A 23,407-nucleotide genomic window follows, 5' to 3' on the forward strand; every position below is an offset into this window, starting at 1 on the left:
CTAAATAGCCCTGAAAGGGGGATTGGTAAACTACACAGGTAAGCACCTATCAGGGGAGGGCTCTGATGTCACCTGCTGGCACTGGCTACTCAGATGCTCCCAAAGGGCCCTGCCAACTTGGAATCCAAGATGGCAAAACCCAGGTACACTCTGGGGGAGCTCTCAGCACCACCCCGGGGGTGGTGATGGACAGGGAAGTGGTCACTCCCCTTTCCTTTGTCAAGTTTCGTGCCATAGCAGGGACTGAAGGGTCAGGAACTGGTCTAGACTGGATTATGCAAGGAGGGGACCATCTGTGCCGTTCAAAGCATTTCCAGAGGCTCTGGGAGGCAACCCCTCTCATGTCTGTAACACCTATTTCCCAGGGGAGAGGGTGTAACATATCTCCCAAAGGAAATTGTTTGTTCTGCCTTTCTGAGCTTGAGCGAGCAACAGGGTCCCAGAAATCTGTCTGTGAAGTTGCAGCAGCTGTGGCTGCCTGGAAAACCTCAGAAGGCTGTAATGGCAGTACTGGGGGTCACCTAAGGAGCCCCCAGAGTGCATGTAAATGTAAATTGTAAATGTAAATTAGCACTTGTATAGCGCACTACTCACCCGTTAGGGTCTCAAGGCGCTGTACTCATACCGCTATGGAACCCCTCCTGGCTTTTCCCTGTGAGGCGCCCACTCCTGAGCAGGGTGAAGCCAGGCATCCAAACGCTGTTGGGGCCGTTGTGGAGATTAAGCAAGCTATTGCCCAGAGTTGCAGAGTGGGACCCATGAATTAGATTAGGCACCGAGGCGAGAATTATCTGGTCAAGGGGAATTGAGCCCAAGACCTGCCGAAGCGGGACTTGAACCCTGGTCTTGAGCCAGATCTCTGCCTCAGGGTCTGCCGCTCTAACCATTGAGCCACACTTCTCCAATTGAGCCACAGTTCTCCAAAAATGGAATGCATGGAATCGTACAACCAATACTTGCAAAAGACTTGGGGAAAGATTCCAACATGTTTGATACCAAACATGGCCATATCTTCGGAGTTACCATTGTGAAGCTGTATTTAGGTAGTGTCCTATGTATAGTGCACACGTAAAATGGTGTCTCCTCACTCACGAAGTCCAGGAAAAAGGATCCTGGACGACGTGGGGCACCTCTGCTAGTGCAGGGGTGCCCTCACACACAGGTACTCTGCACCTAGCCTTCCGGGTTGGAAGGCCTGACATATAGGTGATCTATAAGTTACCTGGTGCAGTGTAAATGGGAGCGAAAAGGTGACTGCACCATTTTACACAGGCTGCAATGGCAGTCCTGTAGAAACCTGTGCATGGGGTCCCTATGGGTGGCAAAAGAAATCCTGCAGCCCATAGGGATCCTCTGGAACCCCAATGCCCGGGGGTACTTGAGTACCATATACTAGGGACTTATAAGGCGGCACCAGTATGCCAATTTTGGGTGAAATACTGGGTTACCAATATGCAGTGACAAAATTTAGAGGAGAGAGAGCATAAGCACTGGGGTCCTGGTTAGCAGGATCCCAGTGACACAGTCAAGTACACTGACATCACACATTAATTGGGGAGTAACATGCCAAAAAAAGGGTACTTTCCTATACTCATGCTTGCTGCTTGTGCCTGCCTGCATGTTTACTTGTGTTGGTACTCCATGTGACTCTCCAGCTGCCTGTGTGCAGGTGCACCAACTAATGCATTGTCTCCATTCACTCAGGTGGTTGGGTTAACGTGTAGGAGATCTTCACCACTATCTTTTTTTATCTTCTTCGTAAAAAGGGTGAACAGGTAAGAGGAAGGATGGGCAGTTTGGGTACAAGTGCCAGTGCTGTTCTTCATATGACTTATCTTGTGTTTTAGCTTTTCCTGAGTATTTTTAGGGTTCCTTATCTGAGATAATTTCTGACTTTTGAGGACTGGCACTTGCCAATTTTAGGAATATCAATAGGGGAAATTTAGCTTTTTTATTTCTACCAGTTTGGATGAATATAGCTGACAGTCCTATCCTTAAATGCACGATTTTACCATAAGTATCCTACATAAAGTGCCTGTGTGGGGGCCCCACATTTATAGCAACCCGCACAGGCTTCTAGATTAGAGTCACATGACCTTAAGTTTCAGTTTACATATGGCATTATGAGAAATACAGAAATTCATAGCGAGTATCTTTCAGTTTTATCTATAGAGGAGCAAGACTTCTGAATGCACAGAGGTTTTTCAAAAATAACACTTTTGACGCCAGAATACAGCCCACTTCTAGATGTGAGGCGAGAGTTTCTGCTAACTGCATTAGGATGGCCTAATAATGATGGCAATTGAAGGTTACAGATTAAAATGATAGCTCAACTACATTTCCACAATATGACTTACCATGGTGTTTGCTATTCTTATCTACTTCTGATGAAGTCCACTCTTTGCCACTCAGGATGAAGTTTTTCCTCTCTAATACCCCCATCAAATCAAATCCAATTCACTCTATTGTGTGTGCTCCTTTTAGTGTGGAACATATGTATTTTAGAGCTACATCATCCACCTGTCTTGTGACCACCTTTCCCTCAGTCAGTGTCTGGCTGCAATTCTCCTGCAAACTATCAAGATGCAAACTCTGCCCAGTTCATTGTTAACTGTTCTGAATAATAACTCGATGTCTTTAAGGACCTGTGAGATGTTGTGTGTCCATTTTTAAGGGTCACTGGAAGGTCTATCCCTAATTCACCGACGGGAAAACAGATTAATTTCAGCCTGAATATAGCCCCACTCCTTGTATGAAAGATAAAAGATCTTGGCTCTGGGGTCTGTTCTTCTGCAGCTGCAGAAAGTAACCTTGTGTCCTTTCATAAAGGATTCTGTGGTCTTATCCAGTGAGCCACAATGGTCCAGACTGTCCTTGGGACTCTCCGCGTACTTCGGTTCTCGGAGAACAATTCAAATTACTCCATTGTTTTATCAGCAGTGATCTAGTTCATCTGGAGAGTTCTTTCCTCTTGTTTTGTAATGACGTCCCCGTCCCCTTCCTCAGGAGAGTGGCCATTAAACAGGCTATAGATATTTTCCTGGAGAGGAACACCATGTCAAGCTGATTGTAAGGTCACAAACATCATAAATTGCAGAGCACTTAATTTCAATTGCAGGACATCAAGTTCAAGCATGCAACTTCTTTTGTCCAAGTTTGAAATGATAGGCCCATTCCCCCAACCATCTGGAGAGTTCAGTGAGGACATAATGCATCGTGGCATGGATCCAATACATTGGCTCACTCAGACTTGTTAATTAAAAATAAAGTTATTTGGTTCTTAAAGCCTTCTCCCTTAAGATGTTGTAATGGTCCACACATGCAACACCGCTACCTTCTTGCACAAAAGGATGTTATTGGAAGGTCTCTTTCTCCATAGCTGTACCGGATAGCAGTAGACTTATAGGCTATCACCCATTCATGTTTTTGCTGATTTCCCATGTACCAGTAGCTTTAGCAAATGTCTTCACTACCCTTTCAGTGGTACTTTCATCCAGAGGCTCTCAACACAGTTTCAAGATCTGAGGGTGGTGAGCTGTCAATGTATTCTAGACCCACTAGCACTTGATGCATTTTGCCTGCTAAATGGGCAGAACCCCTGGTTTCCTGTGAGTTGTCTGATGTTAGATTGGAGAAAAAGTTCTTATTTCCTTTCCACTTATTTCTCTGATTCCAGTATTCAGAGCGAAAATCAAGGACACCCTGAGTGCCTAGCTTTTTGAGACCCAAACCCTGCTGTGTCTGGTTCTTCGATATCCTGCATCTCTTTGACCAAAAAATGTATTCACAACTTCTGGGGAATGGACTTTCTGTCCGTAGATAATGCAAAGATTCCACAGTCCTCTAACCAATTGCTCTTCATGAACACCTATTTCTTGATGACCCAGTCTTTGCCTCAACTTTGAGAACCTAGAAGTCATGGCACCTGCCAGGAAATTTTCCACTAGATTGCACTACAACCGCTTTTGGCTTCATTTCTGGGCCCTGATAATAAACATTACCCCACTCACCTGATCAGTGCAAAATGCAGTCTCCTTTTCCAGGCATGCACCTAGCTTTACACCTGTAAGGCCTACCTTGCACCTTTGGGACATTCAGAAAAATAATATTTTTCCATAAGTAGTGAGCTGATTAGATGTCACATGGCCGGGCTCTTACATCTCTTTCCCTTGTGTGAGGTGTCCTGAAGCCAACTGGGATTTGAACTCCCAACTTTTCTTTCAGTCCGACAAATGTGTTTGTCCTTTGAGGGCTTGATCTTGTATGGCATTTAAGAGTAGGACATCTTTTTTTATCCTTTCCATCTCTTTTAGGCGCATCTTGGAACAACAGACTGTAAGCAGCTCTGAACCACATACTTACCTCCATTTATACAAATGGAAATAAGTACGCACCATACCTTTGGTTCCAAGGTACTGATGAAATTTCACCTCGCTGAACACAAATACTTGTAGTGTTTTATGTGCTTTTAACTGCCCTTGGCTGAAAAGATGTTGCACATTCTTAATGTCAGAAAATATGTTTCATTCTGTCTGGACAGTACCAGAGGCCTACATTCTATTTCTCACAGTGTCAATGAGACTTAGTCCAAGGCTCCGTTGTCACCTGGATTGTACATTTTATCTCCAGCTGCTACTGTGCCTGGAATAGACTTTCCATTCAATGTTAGAACACACTCTACTGAGGCGATGAGCTGATGGCTTTCTCTAGGCATATGTCTTTCAGAGCCACAACGTTTAGCTGCTCTTTGTTACCTTTTCCTTCTTCCTTTCTTTTTCACCCTGCTGTGAAATGTATTCACAGGTTAAAAGGCAGAGTTTGGGGGGGGAGGGGGGGGGAGAAAAAGCAGGCTAGAATATAATGTTTAAATGCAGATACCTTTATGGTGACTCCATTACACCTAGTTTTTAGGACTCCTGCCTTATCTTCATACCAACCCCCATTGCCTATGCAAAACTAGAACAAACTCCTTATTAAACAAGGAAATTGGCTCAGGTATGCTGTCACGCAGGAGAATGGAACAGCTTTAGTAAGCGGTGTTCTGTCTCCTAGCATATTTACATTAAAATTGGACTGCATCTACGTTAGGAGTAACAGATTTAGGGTAACTTAACTCTACAGAGACCACACTTATAGCTCTCATTCCCATGATTTAATCATGAGTTAGTCGTGAGTTTGAGGCACAAATCCAAAACACGCTTTTACATGGCTGTGAAATCAAGGCAACGTAAACCCAAGGTGATACTGGTGGCCACAGGATTTTATTCATAGCTTTGTAAGGATTATTACATCATGGAGGTACAAAACAATATTTTGTATCACTTTTGATTTATTCCACAATAATCTCAAAATCTCATAATCTCTTAAAGTTCATCATTTCCATTTTTCCTATGCTCTAGGGAGTGATAAGCTAGTTTTGCTATTCAGAGGTGCATGGCACACACTGTGCACTAGGGCTTTCTCCCACCTGCAGAGGAGGAGTAGTCTTCTCTATAGTGTTGGTTACCAGTGCACCCCCACGCCCGCCCCTCTGCATACCATGTTCAAAAGTAACCCCTTTCTTCTCAACTCTCTTGGGTGCAGAGAATGAGGAGGAGGCTTCACTAGGGTACTTCAGTTTCCAGTACATCCTCCGATAACTGTAAGGTGGACATTTATGAATGGATAGAGCACTTGTAAGTACTTTTTTTTTTTTTTTTTATTTAATTGGGGATTGAGAAGGACAGACTTGGTCCCTCTCAATCCCTGAAGTCTGCTTGCCTATTGGCTGTCCCTGCCCCTATTAAAAAAAATCCCACTTCATCTTTCACTCCAGGTTAAAGTTTGACATGGTGAATTCTCACCCTGATCTACCTGCACACTTGTGATCCTCACTTTTTTTCAGCACACAGTTTTCTGGGATGAACCTTCTACCCTGTGTGCACCCCCCTTTGATGCACAAGGATAACTGCATTTGCAGGATTTGTTCCTATCCGGTATAGAAAGAAGCTGTCTTCGTCCTTTATGGTTCACTCAACCATCTGTGAAGCCGCCCACTGGAGACTAGTTAGGACTTAATGTCTCCTTATCAAAACACTAGGTCTTGAAAGCAACGATTCACAATAGCTGATTGCCACTTATTGAAGAGATAGATGTTGGCTTGGAGAAAATGAAAGGCCTTGGCAAACAAATAGAAAGATCCACAGGTACGTTGACTATTGTTAGAAGACAAAATAAGTATAATTATGGGATGATAGTCAATCTGTATGCTGGTGGGACAAAGATGTAATCCATCAAAGAGGAGCCATAGTTGACACTGTAATCTGATCCATTTTAACCTTTGACTCTGTGTAATTCTTCTGACCAAAGCATCCGGATTCAGGAAAGGTTGATGTTCTTTTCACAAAAAACACAAACAAAAGCAGAGGAATTGGTTATAGATACAATAACTTATGCTTACAGCATGCAGTTAGGAAAGATGCTGCAATTTGTACTATTGAGACATAAAATATTAAAGAAAAAACTGTATTGCTACTAAAACAGAGAGAGGAGCTATGGAAGAAGTATGAATGCTGGAAAAAGGCAAGCTAATATACTCAACTCAATTTCTTTTTCGAAAAAAGATTATACTCCAAGACCACTTAATAACATGCAGCCCCTCAGGGGTAAGAATAAAAAGGTTCTAGACACAAGATGCTATAACGTACTATCTCCATAACGCAATAATATAATTCCATTATCACAATAGACTTGAAAAACACATATTTCCTGATCCAAATGCCTCTGAAGTACAAGTAGTGACTCATGTTTATGCTAGGTATATATTAGCTCAAGGGTTTTCCTTTTGTGTTCACAAAATGGTAGTTTGTGGAAGCAATATAAGAGAATTCTCTTCAGTGCATAGAGGTGGCTTGCCACATAAGTGGGCTATGAGAAGTGGGATAAGATACTGAGCCATATGGTCGGAGGAAAGTATCGGTGGTAAATGAAAGATTGAGTGTAACATTGTATTGACTGTGGGTGACTAATTGTATATTGTTTAAATGTACTGCAAACACTCATAAAAATATGTCTTTAAAGAATGTCATTCCACTAATATGGTAAATCTTTTTTATCACTTCGGTTTCACAATGAATTTCAAAACGTTTCTTGACTTCTTGTTTGAAAAGTAATTATCTGACATCAGTTAAAGAGAAATTAAAGGCCATTGTCTATCCAACTGGAAAGTTTCACATACCTGCAAAAGAAATTTCACCTTTAGGCGTTAAAGTATTTGGTGGAAAAACGTAATGAAGAAGTTAAAATCATAGTGTCACATATTCATTTGGTATAAGATGTACTTGAAACCATGGCTAAATATGCAATGGTCACAAACTTTAAGAGATTAGAACTATCGCTGGTATATCTGCTAACAGCAGGCATTGTGGAGTCCATTCACTGGTGATATCGCCAAAGCGATTTTCAAGAAAAGTCCTTCACAGACACAGAATCGTAGGTGATCGTTAAAATAGACAGCTCAATAAGAGGAAGGGGGATGCATGTGTGAGCGGGTGCTTGTACTCCTGCACTGAAGTCCTCACTTAACCCAACCAGTGGCAGATCAAGAGAGGACTACACATTCTTTCTGCGCACGTATGGGGTCAGGAGCCACACTGTCAAAGTCCATAAGACCCCAAAGGGCCCATGCTAGCTCACATCCTCTCCTGCTTGGCTGCTGCTGGATGGATGACTAACGTGAAAGGTGATTTCTTTGTACTCTTACTATAATGCTTGCACAATCTTTTTTCAGCCCAGTCTCACTTGTATTAATATAAAGAATTTGGGATTGTCTTTACAAGGCCTATAAAGCACTCCACAGGCCAAAACAAATCAACACCCTTCGGACTCCAGCCCAAATAAAAAAAAAGATCCATTACTAAGGACTTTTGTTATGGTTTTATTGATTTGAGGGTAAATCACACCATTCAATATATGTGTGGCCCTCCCTTCAATGAATAAACTCTAAGATGAACATTGACTTTTCTTAAAATTATTTAATAGCCATGGTATTGTCATATTTTTCACACTTCGACGTACACACGGATGAATTTTCTATCACTACTTTGCAAAATAAATTATTATAATGTGATAAATGCACAAACAATTTTTGATATAGAATTGTTGTCTCTGTTGTAGAGTATAGTTAATTTACTAACTTTATTGTTTGCGTATTTTACCTAGGATGTTGCAAATAACATGCATCCTATACATAGCACCCTCAAAGGGTTTAATCCTCCCCCTCTGTTCATTACATTCGGATCAATTCCTCCCATCTCTCTGGAGTTATAGGAGGCACACTATGCCTAGCCTGAGTCATCTTTCCGACTGTCAACTGCAAAAATGCCACTTCCTGCACTATTGTTTGTTATATCATTGATTTCTTCAGCAACTGTTTCTCCAGATACAGCCTCGATTGTCTTCTGTAGCTGATTTTGCAATTGTTGTTTGTTTCAAGTGCTCTCAGACAGTCCACTTTTTGTGCTTCCATCATTCCCTATAAGGCTTGCGTTTCAGCTATTGGTTGTCTCTTGGGCATTAATATCCTTGGTTACTTCAGTTTCTCTGGTATGCTCAACTTTGAACCTTTTTGCTTATTTCTTCAATTCTTCCTTCGCGGATTTTATAGGTCTCCCACTTCTCAGTACCTCATCATCTTCCAGAAATATTACTTCAATATTCCTCTTATTGACACGGGGAGGATGAGGTTGATAACCAAGATTAAAATGATAGGGAGCATGATCTGAAGGTCTTGGAAGCCTCTAAAAGCGATGACAAGTACATTTGTGATGATGGCGATTGGAATTCCTCAAGGCCTGGAGATTTTCAGATAAATATTTGTATGTGAAATCATAGGTGGGGCTGTTATTTGTTATATACCACAGACACAGGGTCTTGCCTCACCACAGATAACAACAAATATGTTAATCCACAGTGACTTATGCTAGTTTGAAGAAATGAGGTGTATTATATGGTGTGTTTGTGTGACCTCACTGTGTAATACACTGCAAACCCATTCAGGACCAGTCAGGTTTCGTTCATCAACGCTGGGTAGCTGTGGATCTGAGCAGTCAGCCTTACACCAAGGAACACATGTAAGGCATTTAAACAGCACCAACACAATTGAAGAAGAAGGAAACTAGACACTCAAGGCATCCAACTTGATTTTATAAAAATAGCGTATATTTTTCTGAATCTCGAGGTGCCAAATTAAAAAAGATCCACTGGAGGGTTCCAGAGAAATAGATTTTATAAGGAACAATAAATCAAGACTTTTCACTTAGCAGTAAACAAGCATTGGCAAAGTCAACGGAAAACCTTGTCAGAGTGGAATGCAGTTACTTTTGGGTGACCAACCTCAGCAGGTAGCCAGTCAAGGGAACCAAAAGAACAGTTACTTCCTTAGGAAAAGCAGTTTTCTGTCCAGTTCTAGTGTCAGCGACTCCTTGCCATTGACTTCTATGGAGTGGTCCTGATGCAAGGGATACATGATGCTGTAGATGCTCAAGGATCTTGAAGATGCTGTTTAGTTGATGGGGTCGTCCTGGGGATACTGCTCAGCCCCCCGGTCCTGATGAGGTGATTCCAGCCACAGAGGTCGACGTCTAACAAAGTCTTCTCTGGGTCAGCAAAAGTCCAAACACAATTGAGCTACTAGTCATTTGGCACAACGATCACTGAGGTTTCCTTTTTCTTTTGGTGAATACTCCTTCTGAGTGACCAGGATACACTCAGGTGACTCTTACAGGTTCAGCAGACTTGGGTACAACTTTTGAGTGTTCGGTCAAGGTCTCTTGAGCTGCACTGTGGTAAGGAGAGGCAATCCGCTGATCCAGACTACCAACCTGCCCCATCAAGCTTTTGTGGCCCTGTGCTGATAACAGGAAGTCAGGCAACTGACTCTTGGAGTACAAACTGGACACAGCAGGCACAGTCTTTTCCTATGCTATCTCAAGGACCCGCAGGTGCAGTCCAGATTAGGTGCAGCCTCCATTTTGATGATTCCAGGGGCAACAGGGCAGTCCTTCTTTGGTCCTCTCCTTCCAGTCAAGTGTGATCTCTGTTCAGGGAGCCAGGGGTGCCTCTTTTATGTCCAGAAAATACCCTTAAGGTAGGTTAGTTGGCCACTAGGTTTCCTCAAATCTGATGACAACTTTCTGTTAAATGTGACATTTGGCTGTCTCCGATTGTTCTATTCTGCCGACTCTCAAGATGGCAGCACCCCCTCTCTTTGTCTCAAGATTTTGGTAGCCTCCTTGAATGGCGGTTTCCCCTTTGGAGCTCAACTTTTGGGCCAACACTCTTGAGTGGCTTGTGCCAGAAAGAGGTAACGCCTTTTTCAGTGGCAGACCTCTATTGTTTCCTTTCCTGGGAGCCTTTCACATGTCTTTCCAGGAGGACAGGTCACTGTCTCGTGGCCAACCTCAGATAACAGTCACTGGAAAACTGGGCAACAGAGTGGCAACTTTCTAATTGTTGTATGTGAAATTAAGTTACATTCATTTCGACTTGGGTAGCAAGTCAAGCCCAATTTCACAAGCTGTTTGCCCTGTTCAGAAGTTAGCACAGCTGAGGGGTTAGCGTGTAACTCAGTACTTGCCAAGGGGACTACCAGTTTCTCTCCCAGTGAAAACAGCAACTGGGAGGGTTTTACTGGTAGAACGCGTTAAACACATGTTCTTCTTTACTAATGTGCTGCACCCTGCCACAGGTTCTGATAGGACTGCTTTAGGGGTGACTTGCACACATTATAAAATTAGTTTTTACTTTGCCATTGATTAAAATGTCAGTGCTGAGTTAGTAGTTTAAAAGTACTTTTCCAGTCTGCAGCAGCAGTCTGGGAGCCATGTTTTACCTTGTCCCAGTCAGGGTGAGACAAGGGCTTCAATCCCTGGGTTGGAACTCCTAACTTAGAGATCTGGTACCATACACTGGGGACATACAAGAAAGTTAGGCTATGCTAATTGGGTTTACGCCACTCAACCTTGTATCTTTTTAAGGGTCAGAGCACATGTGCAGAGCCCTAATTAGCAGGGCTCAGGTATTTCAGAGCCATTATACCAGTGTCTAGTAGTTAATATGGGTCAAAAAGTGGTGTGAAACCTGCAAAAAGCCTGTAACCTCACTCTAGTAGTTCCATTGGATTAATTGATCTCCACTTGAACCATAATACAGGACATTTACTATAGATTTTCTACAACACCAGGTCAACACACTAGGGATGCAGAAAATGATGATGTATACAGCAGTGATAATGAATATGATCGTTAGGGTAGAGATGCAGATGTTGATGTACCATATCTGCCTGTAGATTAAGCAGGACAATTCGAAAGGATATTCAGTGGGATGTACTTGTCGCTCTGGATGATACTAAGCTAGTACCTGTGGATTCACTACAGAAGACACTAAATGACTATATACTCTGCCGAAAAAAAGCATCACAGAAGCACAAAAAATAGATTGTCCAGTTTGATTTCCATGAAAAATCTAGGAGAGGCTTTAAGGCCATTCCGATTCTGGATTATCTATGGGAGGAAGGACTGATACAGTGGAAAAAACCAACATGCTCCTCGTGTAATCTCCAGGTGGGAGAAAACATGCAAGGCCCCAGGCACATCTCCTATCTGTCTTTTTAATCAAATGAAGCTGGACTAAGTAATTTCTACTGCAGTCCATAGTTGATCAAGAAAGGATTTGTCTCAATGCACTGCCCCACCAGATAAAAATGGGTGTGAATGGTATTCTGTGCAACCCCCTGCTCTCCCCATCCCCTCTCATTCAGAAGGAAACCTGTAGGAAGGACCACAGAATCCATACGTTGTTTGGGTACATGCAGGGCCCTATCCAACAACTTCTGGACCACACATTCCCAGGCCATACGTATTTGCTTGAATACAAAAGGCGTAGAGCTGTGGCCCTTATCTCCAGACATTGAGAGTTCGGGCAGGGAGGCAGACCCATGTGTTCCCTCCAACAATCGTTTTTCCCAGTTGGTCCCATCGTCCAACAGTGGACCCCACGTGGCAGTTGGGCAGTCAGGTAGTAAAGAACCATATACAAAACCTCCATCTCCTCTGCTGCCAAGACCTTTTGACAAAGGCCAGACCCACTCTTTTTCTTCCTGGTGCTCTCAACAGTTCTAGTTTAAGTCTATCTAGCTCTTTGAAGATCTGTTAAGGTGGCAAGCAAGTTAATGTCCTGGCCACCACCCCAGTGAAGATAACTATTTGAGCAGGTTTGACAAACAGTTACTCTGTGACATCTCATGTTCATTGACAAGCTGCTGGAAGAAGGTAAACCTCAAGTGAGTCATGTTCAGGGATGGTGTATTGACGTTGTTAACTCTTTTTGATGCTTATTTGGTCTAGTCCACATAATGTTTATTCCAAAATGGTAACTCTAATGTGATATGGCTGGCTAAAGAGTACCTCCTGTAGACCTACGTTCAAAAGTAAAATAATAGGTATGCTCTCTGAAGGGAATAATATAATTGAGAAACAAGGTAATGCCACTTTTGAAGGGAAACTTATTATTGGTAGTCAAGGTAATGACACCTTACAGGCCATCAAGACTAGTAGAACTACTGATAGTTGCATAGATACTCTTCAAAGGAGTGCAACATATTTTGGTTCCAGGTAGCAAAACCCTAGCAAAGAGGTTTTCCAGTACTAGAGTTGAAACTTTAGTTCATTCCTCAAGTGCAAAGGTTTGGAAACCCAATAGTTTTACTATCATCCTCAAAGACAGCATGGGAGGAAGCAAACACGTCTGGTCAGGAATACTTAGAAGGGCAAACCTCCTAATTCCATGACCAGAACAAACAGACCTGTCTGTTTTGGTGTTTCCAACCTCTGCTTGATCCTTCTGGTGACTGACAGGGTCCAACATTATTTGCAAAACTGGCAGGACTTTACTTCAGATTGGTGGTTGCTCATTTTTGTCCATTCCTTCAATGGGCATACCTAGTTCAAAGATCAATACAAACTCCAGCAATAAAGGAGGCGAATTGAAGAGAACTGTAAGAATTGAAAGCTGAATGTTTTATATTGCTTTTGAACATTAAACTAGAAACTGTGCTCAAATCACAGACGTCCTCTATTGTATTAAAAACATCTGGCTAATAGCAGATAATTGTGGTTCAGTGCATGATCGACTAATGTCAGAGAGTCTGCATGTTCACCTTTTATGAAATGCTGTCCCTCACCAGGAAAAGTGACTTTGTGTTCCAGTGACTTGAAAGATGCTTACTTCAATATCCTGGTGTATTTGCAGCACAGAAAGTACCTGCAGCTCATGATAGATGAGAAGCATTGCCACTGGAAGGCTTTGCCCTTGGGCCTCAAGTCTGCCCCTTTGAATTAAGTAAGTGGATGGCTCCAGTTACAGTATACTTCAGAGACATGTTCTCATAGTGTATCCATAATTTGATGATCGGCTCATCAGTGTTTCCGCATTCAGACAGTTGTGCCAGAGAGTACAATTCACCATACATCTAAAGTCAACACTGAGTCGTGCTGTCAATACCTAGAACTAAAAGGCCATTCTACATCTTTCAATGGAGATTATATTTCTGGATGCTTCTGTTTCCAGTCAAGAGGGAATAACATATCTCTCTGTGACTTTTTCAGTCTCTTTAAACGGAAGAAAGATCAAAGCAATTCTGGTTTGGATGCAGAATAGGACTGGGCTTTTATTCTGTTTGACATGTTCCCGGTGGGATGGAGCCTTTGAGGACTAGTTTTGAAAGTGATGGGCTGTTGCCTCAGTTACATTCCCCAGCTTCATGAGATTAATTGCAGTACGGACAGGGGGCTTGAATTGAGAGAGAAAGAGAGGGGAACTAGAGGAGAATGAAGGTGTCAAAGAGAGATAGAGCAGAGAAGGGAAAAGAGTGAATGGCTGAATAGAAAAAGAGCAAGGAGAGGAAGAGAAGTGGGCCTAATTTTAACATTTTTGTCAGGGCTGCTTTTGGTCATAAGTCTGGCTCTGTTTGTATGCTGCTTCTGCCACTCATGCCTTGGCATCATTCCAATTCAACAACAGCAACACCAAACAAATCATGGTGAAGCCTTTTTGACAAGCTGGTTTGTCAGTTTTCTTTCATCTTTGTTGCAACTCCGCTGATCCTCAGAGTCTTGTGAAAACTGGAAAGAGATCTGTGCACAATTATTGTTATAATGCCAGCCTGTCAGAGACAGCACTGGTTCTCACAACTTTTGTAAATATTGGAACAGACAGCTGCTGAGTTCAATCTCCATCTTGATATGGTATCCTTAGACAGTGGTCAAGTTCACTATCATAATGAAGGCATAGCCAGTAGCCATTGCTGTAGGCAGCTCAGGCCTCGAGCGCCTCGCTGGCCTGTAAGTCCCTCCTGGCTGCCACACCCGGTGGCAGATGACCTTCCGGGTGCCCCTGGACTACCAACCTTACAGTGCGCGCAAGAGAGAGCACTTTCGTTCAACAGGGCCCCGGGGAAAGACAAGTGTGTGCACCTCTTCCACATCAGCAAAATGGCGGCTCTGTGGTCGAGTGGAGACTGCAGAGCTTGCCTGTGCAGCATCCATGAGGGGCAGAGATCGGCCGTGACACCGTTGGCGGTGCTTGCAGCGGAGAGGCTGCCTCCTCGAACCCCTCCCCACATTAACTCTATGATGGGCCAAGTGGTGGGATCCCAGAGTGATCCTGGCAGCCCCCCCTCCCATCCTGCAAGCCGGACTTGATTCAGGACCTCGGCTTGACGGTGACCTGCAGAGGCTCAGGAGGGTCGCCACATCGTCTGGACTGTGTGGAACTGCCAGGTGAAGAGTGCAGTGGCTGCATGTGGTGGCCTCCCTGACCCCCAAGCTCCTGGATAGCAAATTGTGGGGGTGGTGAGGACCCTGGAGGCATTGATACTTTGGTCTAGTAACTAGTTGGCTCCTTTCTTCGGCTGGTCTTTAGGGGAGCGTCGGGATTGCCGGGGGACCCACACAGCTACACACGCACCTCAATGCTACTGATCCTGGGGGCCAGTGGGTACCCCTGAGGAGTGCTCCCACTCCCCTCTTGTCCTCCCCTCCCCTCAACCAGGCACTCCGTTAGTTGCTTTGCCTGTGCTGTTGGTGCCCTCGAGGAGCCTGGCTTCTGGCTGTCTGCAGTTCCTCACTTAGCGTGTGTACTGTGGGCCTACTGACTTTGAGGGTGTGGCTCAGCCTTGTCAGCTTTCAGGTGTCTGTCTGACCTGAAGGTTAATTGGCACGAGTCCTGCACCTACCCAAGGCGACCAACTTCAGACGAGGATTACCCCTTCACTGATGTGTCGACGCCGCACTTGAAACATGCCCCCATTTATTACCTGGGAGTGGATGTTTATAGCTCTCTGGAGTTGCTCTTTCAGGGTGTCTTTGCCCAGGCTATGTCTACCATACGGTGGTTGGTTGGATTTTAGAGCATCCTACCTTTATCGGTCAGTGGTCAGCTAGCTACTACTGTGGATCCCCTATTTATTTGCAGCCCTGTCGGTCAAGCTTCCCGAGACTTGGATAGCCTCCTTATCACACTGTATTGGAAATTATCGAAATTGTGATAGTGGTTGAATGAGGGTGGGATAGCTGCCCTGGATTTCAAACTTTACCATTTGGGTGCTCAGTTAAAGTGGGTGGGTCGGTGTCAGTCTATACTTTGGGATTCAGTGGGCCATTGGGAGCAAGGAACACTTTCCACAACTCTTCTGTATTGAATACTGGTGTGCCCTACCCCTGCCTCGATGGTGTGAGGTGGGAATGTCTTAGTTAAAACAGCACGCAATGCCTGGGCACCGGCTTTGCAGAGGACTTATACCAGGGCTCTGTACACCTGCAAGCTCCCCTTGATGATAGCTCTGTATTGGCAACACTCAGGAGGTTGGGCCGGTCTGGCATGTGCCTGAGGTGCGCTCACTATATTAGGTGACCTATTTTCAGGGGGTGACGCTATCTCTTTAGTAGACCTCATGGAGACGTATGACATTCCGCTGTGACATTTCCTGTTACATGGGACCCTGATGGGCAAGATCTGTACCAAGTGATGGGTGGGTTTCGTGAAGCCTCCGAAGCATGAGTGCCTCTGCTATCTGTTCTTTATCATAGTGATGACGAAGGTGGTCACACTGCTGTATTGTATCCTGTTAAAGAGGGCTCATATGGACCAATCGCAGCTATGCCAGTGCTGGGCTAAAGACCTGGGGCCCGTCATTAGTGACTATGCGTGCAAGAAAATTCTGCCATTTACTACCAAGGTGTTAAGCAGTGTTAGATTTAAAGTTTCTACAGTTGCGAACTAGCTGCTTAGGACTGAGACCTGCTCTCTAGACTAGCAGCATGGCTTTAAACATATACTAATAGCTGCTCCAGCACATTGTACTTTGAAATCCTATTTTCACATTTAATCACAGCAAGGCCAAGTTCAGTTAGAGTGCATCTGGCTTCCATTTCGTGGTAGAAAAGGAGAGCAAACGCCTCATCCTTATCCCTTCCATGAATGGATTTCTCGATCTCTTACAATGATATCAAGATGTGGTCTATCATGGGAGTTGAATACAGTACTATTATAGCTAATGATGCACCTTTTAGCCCCATTCATAGAGCCTCGGCCCAACACCTGTCGTTTCCTACTTTTTTCTGATCACCACCTCAAGACGAGCAAGTGATAATTAAGCCTTTTCAAGTGAAGAGTCTTACCTATGTTTGTACAAGGATAAACTTTTATTCAGAACTGATTTCAGATTTGTTCAGAGGATAACATTTTCCTTTAATCTAAATAAACATATTTTGTTGCCTACTTTCTTCCTGTAGTTAATAACAGTTGTGGCGTAAACAACCTTACAGTCACTCAGCATCAAATTATGTTTGAGATGTTACTTGCACAAGACTAAAGACTTTTGCCATACTGGACAGTTTTACATAACTCTTATGGAAGTAAGTCTCCTCCATTGCGACAGCCAACAGTCTGATGGACAGGCTGCTGTCTGTCTGACTCACAGCCCGCTTTATGGTAGCTCCTTGACAGACTGTCCTGAAAGAGTGCTTCAGAGTGGCAAAGTGGAGGATCACTCATGTTTTTTTATTAATCAGTATCATCTTCATGTACATTGCAAAACTGACAGTAAAATAAGTGTTGTTTAGAAACCCGATTAAGGTGAGTCTCCTTCCCAATTTTCATTTTGGTACTGCTTTGTTAATCTTAATGCACACATAATCAGTAAAAAAAAATCCAATGCTACAGAAGAAAACATTGTTAGTTACCAGGAGGCGCGTTTGTGGCCGAGGAAGGAGGCGGCAGCAGCGGCACCGGAGCAATTGGGCAGGAGCCCTTTAAATTCTCTTCTCGCGCTCCTGCTCTGCGGGAGGCACGTTTGTGGCCGAGGAAGGAGGCGGCAGCAGCGTCACCGGATCAATTGGGCAGGAGCCCTTTAAATTCTCTTCTTGCGCTCCCGCTCCGCGGGAGGGCGCGTTTGTGGCCGAGGAAGGAGGAGGCAGCAGCGGCACCGGAGCAATTGGACAGGAGCCCTTTAAATTCTCTTCTCGCGCTCCCGCTCCGCGGGAGGCGCGTTTGTGGCCGAGGAAGGAGGCGGCAGCAGCGGCACCGGAGCAATTGGGCAGGAGCCCTTTAAATTCTCTTCTCGCGCTCCCGCTCGCGGGCGGCGCCCGGGCCAAGGGCGGGCCCATCCTGCACCGGTCAGCGGCCGGCAGAGGCTGGGCTACCCCCCTGAGATCTTCCCCGCGAGCTCAGGACCTGGTATCTATATCTCCAAAACAGGTACTGTGTCTCTCTTTCTTGGCGCTCCGTGATTATATTTCTGCAGCCTGCACTTCGCCTTTTTCCGCCTCCATCTTCCCAAAAGCAGTAGTTTCTTATTCCACCTTTAAGTGTACTCTTACCTAACAGTCAATTATCATAGAACTTTTGCGCTTAAGGCAGCTAGTAACAATGGGAAAAAGGAAACAATCCAGTGCAAATGATATTTCACTTCAAAAAAATCATACTTCAATTCTGAAATTTATCTCAGGAGCAATGGGAGAAATCGACAAACAGATCACCAATGTTGAGGGGAAAATACTCACCCAGAACAGGTCATTAGTAACCCCTAACCCTCCCCCTTTAACAACAACTCCTGAGCATCCGGAAGCGAAATCCAGTCTAAAACTACTAATGGTTGTATTCAAGATATAATCGATTTTATCTCAGATGGTGATGACCTTCCTCCCTCACCAAAACGTAAGAAGAAACCCCAACTAGCGAGGAAGGATATACCATCCAAACAAGAGCCGCTTGTGAACGTTAGATATGGCTCCTCGAATATACAACCAAATGCATGCATCCGAAACGTTCAATCGTGCCCTCAAAAACAAAAATCTGACCATAAGAATAAATCTCATACAGTGAAAGGGAAAACTAGTAGCGCCGAGCCATTGACTGCTCTAGAAAAAATTAGTTAGTACACGCTTTGATCAAGTAATGGAACGTCTAACCCAACTGTAGGGGAAAATGGATTATCTGCTTAAAACATTGAACCCACAATTAATAAACCCTTCAACCTCAACTGCACGACAGCTTTGCTACACTGATTTTAATGCCAGGCCCCCTTTAACGCACCAGACCCAACCACCCATTTCTCAGATTACCCAAAGACAAGTTGACCCTTGTGCCTCACTCGAAAGAACTGGCATTGTCCAATCCCACAAAATATCGCCAAAAAGAGGGGAACACGTAATTACTCCCAAGGTTTATCAGGGTGCCCCTTTAACCGGGAGAGACATACTTGACCTCCCGCCTGCAGCAACCCCCTACGTGGCAGTCCTTGCCAATGTCCCCACTTATTCCGGAGCACGGGGGGAATCATGGGCAGCTCTGAGGAACAAGGCACTGCACTGGATTGCAACTCGCCTGAAACCTGGCCTGACAAACAAACTTTTTGAAGACATTAAGATGGGCAGAAGGGTAAAATGGGTGGGCAGAAATCGTAAAATATTCAAGGGCGATTGTGTAGTTCTTTCATTTAAAACCCCTACGCTGGTTAAAGATATTTTAAGAAGCTTAAGTCCACACCAGATTACTGACCATGGTGTTGCCCTGCTTCCTTTGGGTTTCTTTTATACGAGCACCAAAACCTATGATGGACCTGCCCTTTGTCCTGAGGATCATAGAACCAGGCCTGAGTCACAATATATGATTCCTACCGTGAACAGATTTTGGGGGCTTAGTATGGAAGATACTGATTGACTATTATCTGACAAGGAACCCTGCAGATTTAAGCACCCTACAGAAATATTGGACCTCGCCCATCTGGGCAGAGACAGTTCGGCAGCAGACGCTGGAGAAAAACGATCGGATATGGAACCGTCTTTTAGGCAACCTGTCAATGAAGAATTCTTTTTAAGAGCCCTGCCAAAAAAAACTTCTACCTGTGCCCTGACTTCTTTGGTATGCACAGAATCCATTATTACTTCAGGGAAAACTCAGATAACTGATAAGTCTTTTGCTGGCCAGGCAAAAACAATGCAGAAAGACCATCTTTCTTTTTTATTTTGGAATGTGGCTGGTCTCCGATCTAAGGTGGAGAATGAGGCCTGGTTAGAATACATCCAGCGCTTCCCCTGGGTATGCCTCCAAGAGACCTGGTCTGTGAATCCGATTCACATAAATGGCTAGAGGACATTACATACTCCAGCCGTTTCTTCTGCACGGGGCAGGGCTAAGGGTGGTTTGTGCACTTTTATATCCAATAAGTGTGATATAATTAAGGATATTGCTCTAATATCTAAAGTGTTTTATCAAGTGATTTCATGTCATTTAAAAAATATTGCACAACTGGTGGTCATCAATTTTTATAATAATTTCAATTTCAATTTTCAAGATCTTCGAGCAGTACTTAACCTCCTCCAGGATGATATAGACTGAGTATGTGATTCTTCAAATAAACAATCTTATATTGTGTGGGGAGCCGATTTTAACATATACTTGTGTCCCAGCTCAACTAAGGGCTACTGCCCTCACGCCACTGATGGTGAGGATGATTCATCACACTTCATACACAACAATTCAGGCAACTCGATGAATGAAGTGTTATTTAGCCTTGACCTCATCCTATGCAACTGCCTCACTCAGGGTAGGCCACAATTGAAGCCCACTTTTAACGGTAGGCAAGCTAACACGACAATTGATTTCATTTTAATTTCCAATAACCTTTTTCCCTATGTACTTGACTACGACATTCAAGACACCATATTTAGCGACCATAATCCTCAAATCGTAGGCCTTACATTTCCCCAACATGTCTTTATACATAGGGACACGGAAGAGATAGTAGAAAATATTGAATTGGGAGCAAGAAATGGTTACACCATCCGGTGGTCAGACATTGAACCTATAGGTTTTATAAACTGACTAGTGACCAATTATACCAACAAATTTAATATTTGCCTTGCAGATAACGCAAGTCCACAAGACTGTATCGAGGCCTTCATGGTAATCACGGCTGGTATGAAACAGTCTCTTAAGGCAACTTTTAGTAAATCGAAAGCGAAAGAGGGCAAAGGTTGGTTCAATGCTGAATGCATACAAGCTCGTAAGAATTTAAAATGTCACTTACATTCACAAAACCCGGATAAACGCCAATTAAGTTCAAAGAGGAAGGAGTATAAAAATGCCATAAAGAAAAGAAAACAGAACCTAAAAAATGAGGCATGGCAATCCCTCTATGATGCAAGCACCCGGAACGATAATGTAACATTCTGGAAAATTGTGAATTCCCCGCTCCTATGTGATGAAGAAATACCAAAAATCGAAATTGCCATCACGGAAGAAGAGTGGGTTGCCTTTTTTTCCGCCATATACTCCTCAGAAAATTTGGCACTAGAAATAAATCACCCTAAACTAGACTCCTATGACCTCATTTTACCATTTACTCAAAACGAGGTCACTGACGCTATAAATGCAAGTAAAAGCGGGAAAGCCCCAGGCCCAGATGGAGTCCCAGTTGATATCTATAAATCTAATATTTCTCTCTGGGGTCCACTATTGACGCAGGTGCTACGCGCCTGTTGTTCAACTACTTTCATCTCGACCTGGGCTGAGTCTATAATTATTCCAATCTATAAAAAGGGAGATCGCCATAATCCCGCATGTTATCGTCCTATTTCATTGCTTGACACACTTGCAAAGATTGCGGGACGTATCATCTTAAATAGATTACAAGATTGGATGGAGGAAAATCATATCCTCTCTGATCTACAATATGGGTTTAGGGCTGGCATAGGGACAACGGAACAGGCTCTTAACTTAGAGATCATACTTGGTAAATATACAAGGGCCAAGCCCGGAGCATTATACCTCGCATTTGTCGATCTAACCTCTGCATTCTATTGTGTGGTGCATTCAAAATTGTGGCCCATCTTGCTGGACATGGGGGTCGATACCACCATAGTCCATTTTATCAGGGAACTGTACCCTGGTGCAAACGCCAAGGTCCGCTATGGGCGTCAAGGGGAATGCACCTCATCTTTCCCCATTGAACAAGGGGTGCGTCAAGGTTGTGTATTAGCTCCCCTATTGTTCGCTTTGTATATTAACAGTCTAGAGGGGGCCCTTTCCGATGCCTGTGGTGATCTTCCACGAGTAGGCTCTCGGAAGATCCCGGCCCTCTTGTATGCGGATGATGCCGTTCTGATGGCCCGCACCCCAGTTGCTTTGCAAAGATTAGTTACAACCTTTGATAACTGCATGGACGTCTTGGGCCTCAAAATTAATCACACTAAAACTTTTTCTATGACATATCCTAGATGCCGCACAAAGAATTGCCATATAGATTTAAAAGGTGCAAAACTAGTCAACACAGGGACATTCCCGTATTTAGGCATTGTGTTCGATGATAAAGGTACATGGGTACAAGCCATAAAAGCGAGAAAATTGTTATTTACAAAAACCGTAATGGCGGTAAAAAACTTCTCTAAAAGGGTGGGGAGAGTAATTCCCAAAGACATGGTGACTCTTTACAATGCGAAATGTGTCTCAGTAGCACTGTACGGGGCTGGACTTTGGGGATATCGAGACTGCACTACTTTACAGCTGATCAAAAACGCTCTCCTGAAAACCGTTCTAAGTGTCCCACAATCAACATCAACAGTAGTATGCCATTCAGAAATGGGAGTAACATACCTCACAGATCTCATTCGTATCCAACCAATCCTACTCTGGCATAAAGTATGGACCTCAGATCCTGCGAGGTTGAATAGGGCTATCATAGTAGATGCCCTAGCACTTACTTACTCGTCCAAAATTCCATGGCTAAATTATATAAAGCACTTTCTTATTAAACTAGGCCACCCCGAGTTGTTTTTTACCCCAGATGAATTGAAAACAATTTCCAGGAAAGACCTGAAAATCACTTGCCTCACCCATCTGGCCGAATTGAGATGGGACGCAGAGGCAAATAAATATAGTGTCAGGAGAAACCATATGATACAGCAAACGAATGGCATGGAACCATACTTATGAAAGTCACGAACCCAAGACATCGGTTTGTCCTTACGCGCTTGAGACTAGAGTCCTTTCATCGCCTCGTTAGTTTCCCCCTGATCAATGACTGGTCTTTACAATTGGAAAAAAGTCACTGTGATAATGTCTCTGATCAAAATACAATGCACACACTTCTCTTTTGCAAATATTATTCAACTTTTAGGAAAATGTTTGTGATACCACTTTTAAAATTAATGCATTTTAAACAGTGTCGTCCAGCTTTCTTGTACCTTTTATCCCTTCCATCTATCATGGTTTGCAATGGATTAGCCCTGTTCCTGTGTTCAGTAAATAAGGCCAGAAAATGTCTTGAGGCAAATGGGTGAGACTTTCAAGTACTATATTTGAGGTCTTTTGTGTTACTTTTTAATCAAATTGTTTATTAATTTTGACTTCTTTTTTTAAATTTTTAACCTGTTTATATTTATATTCATATTTATACGTATTTTACTCTCTGCATCCTTCCTCCTTCTTCTGAAAATTGTATTTTTTAATGTATAATGACTTTTATGATTGCAAAAAACAATCGAATAAAGTTTTTTGGATGATGATGAACTGCAGTTTTCTAGGTGTAGTATCTTTCAGAGGCTCAAATCTAACAAGCCCTCCTGTCTAACCTTACAGGATTTTTGAGCCTTGCTACCAAGGCTTTTGGTGTGACTACACTCCTGTAAATAAGGCTGAGTTTACTTTTATACTACAGTAGATTAGTGGATCATTTGTCAGATCATGTATGGCATCATCCTATAATTATTAGCTTACCTTGAACAGTTCAGCGAGTGATGTTGCATGCTGTGCCTTTGCTTTTTGAGTCTTTTGGGAACAGTGACAAGTTGGGATACTGCAGCTGAAAGAA

The 23,407-nt window shown here is 43.5% G+C and overlaps 1 protein-coding gene across 2 annotated transcripts in view; it reads left to right on the top strand.

Annotated features, from left to right (window-relative positions):
- The window catches only part of RNF213 (ring finger protein 213), a 1,978,231-nt gene that overhangs the window by 1,085,212 nt on the left and 869,612 nt on the right, over positions 1-23,407 (top strand). The gene's annotated exons all lie outside the window — the stretch shown is intronic.

This window comes from Pleurodeles waltl, chromosome 7 (genome assembly GCF_031143425.1).
Source record: "Pleurodeles waltl isolate 20211129_DDA chromosome 7, aPleWal1.hap1.20221129, whole genome shotgun sequence".
Lineage (NCBI taxonomy): Eukaryota > Metazoa > Chordata > Amphibia > Caudata > Salamandridae > Pleurodeles > Pleurodeles waltl.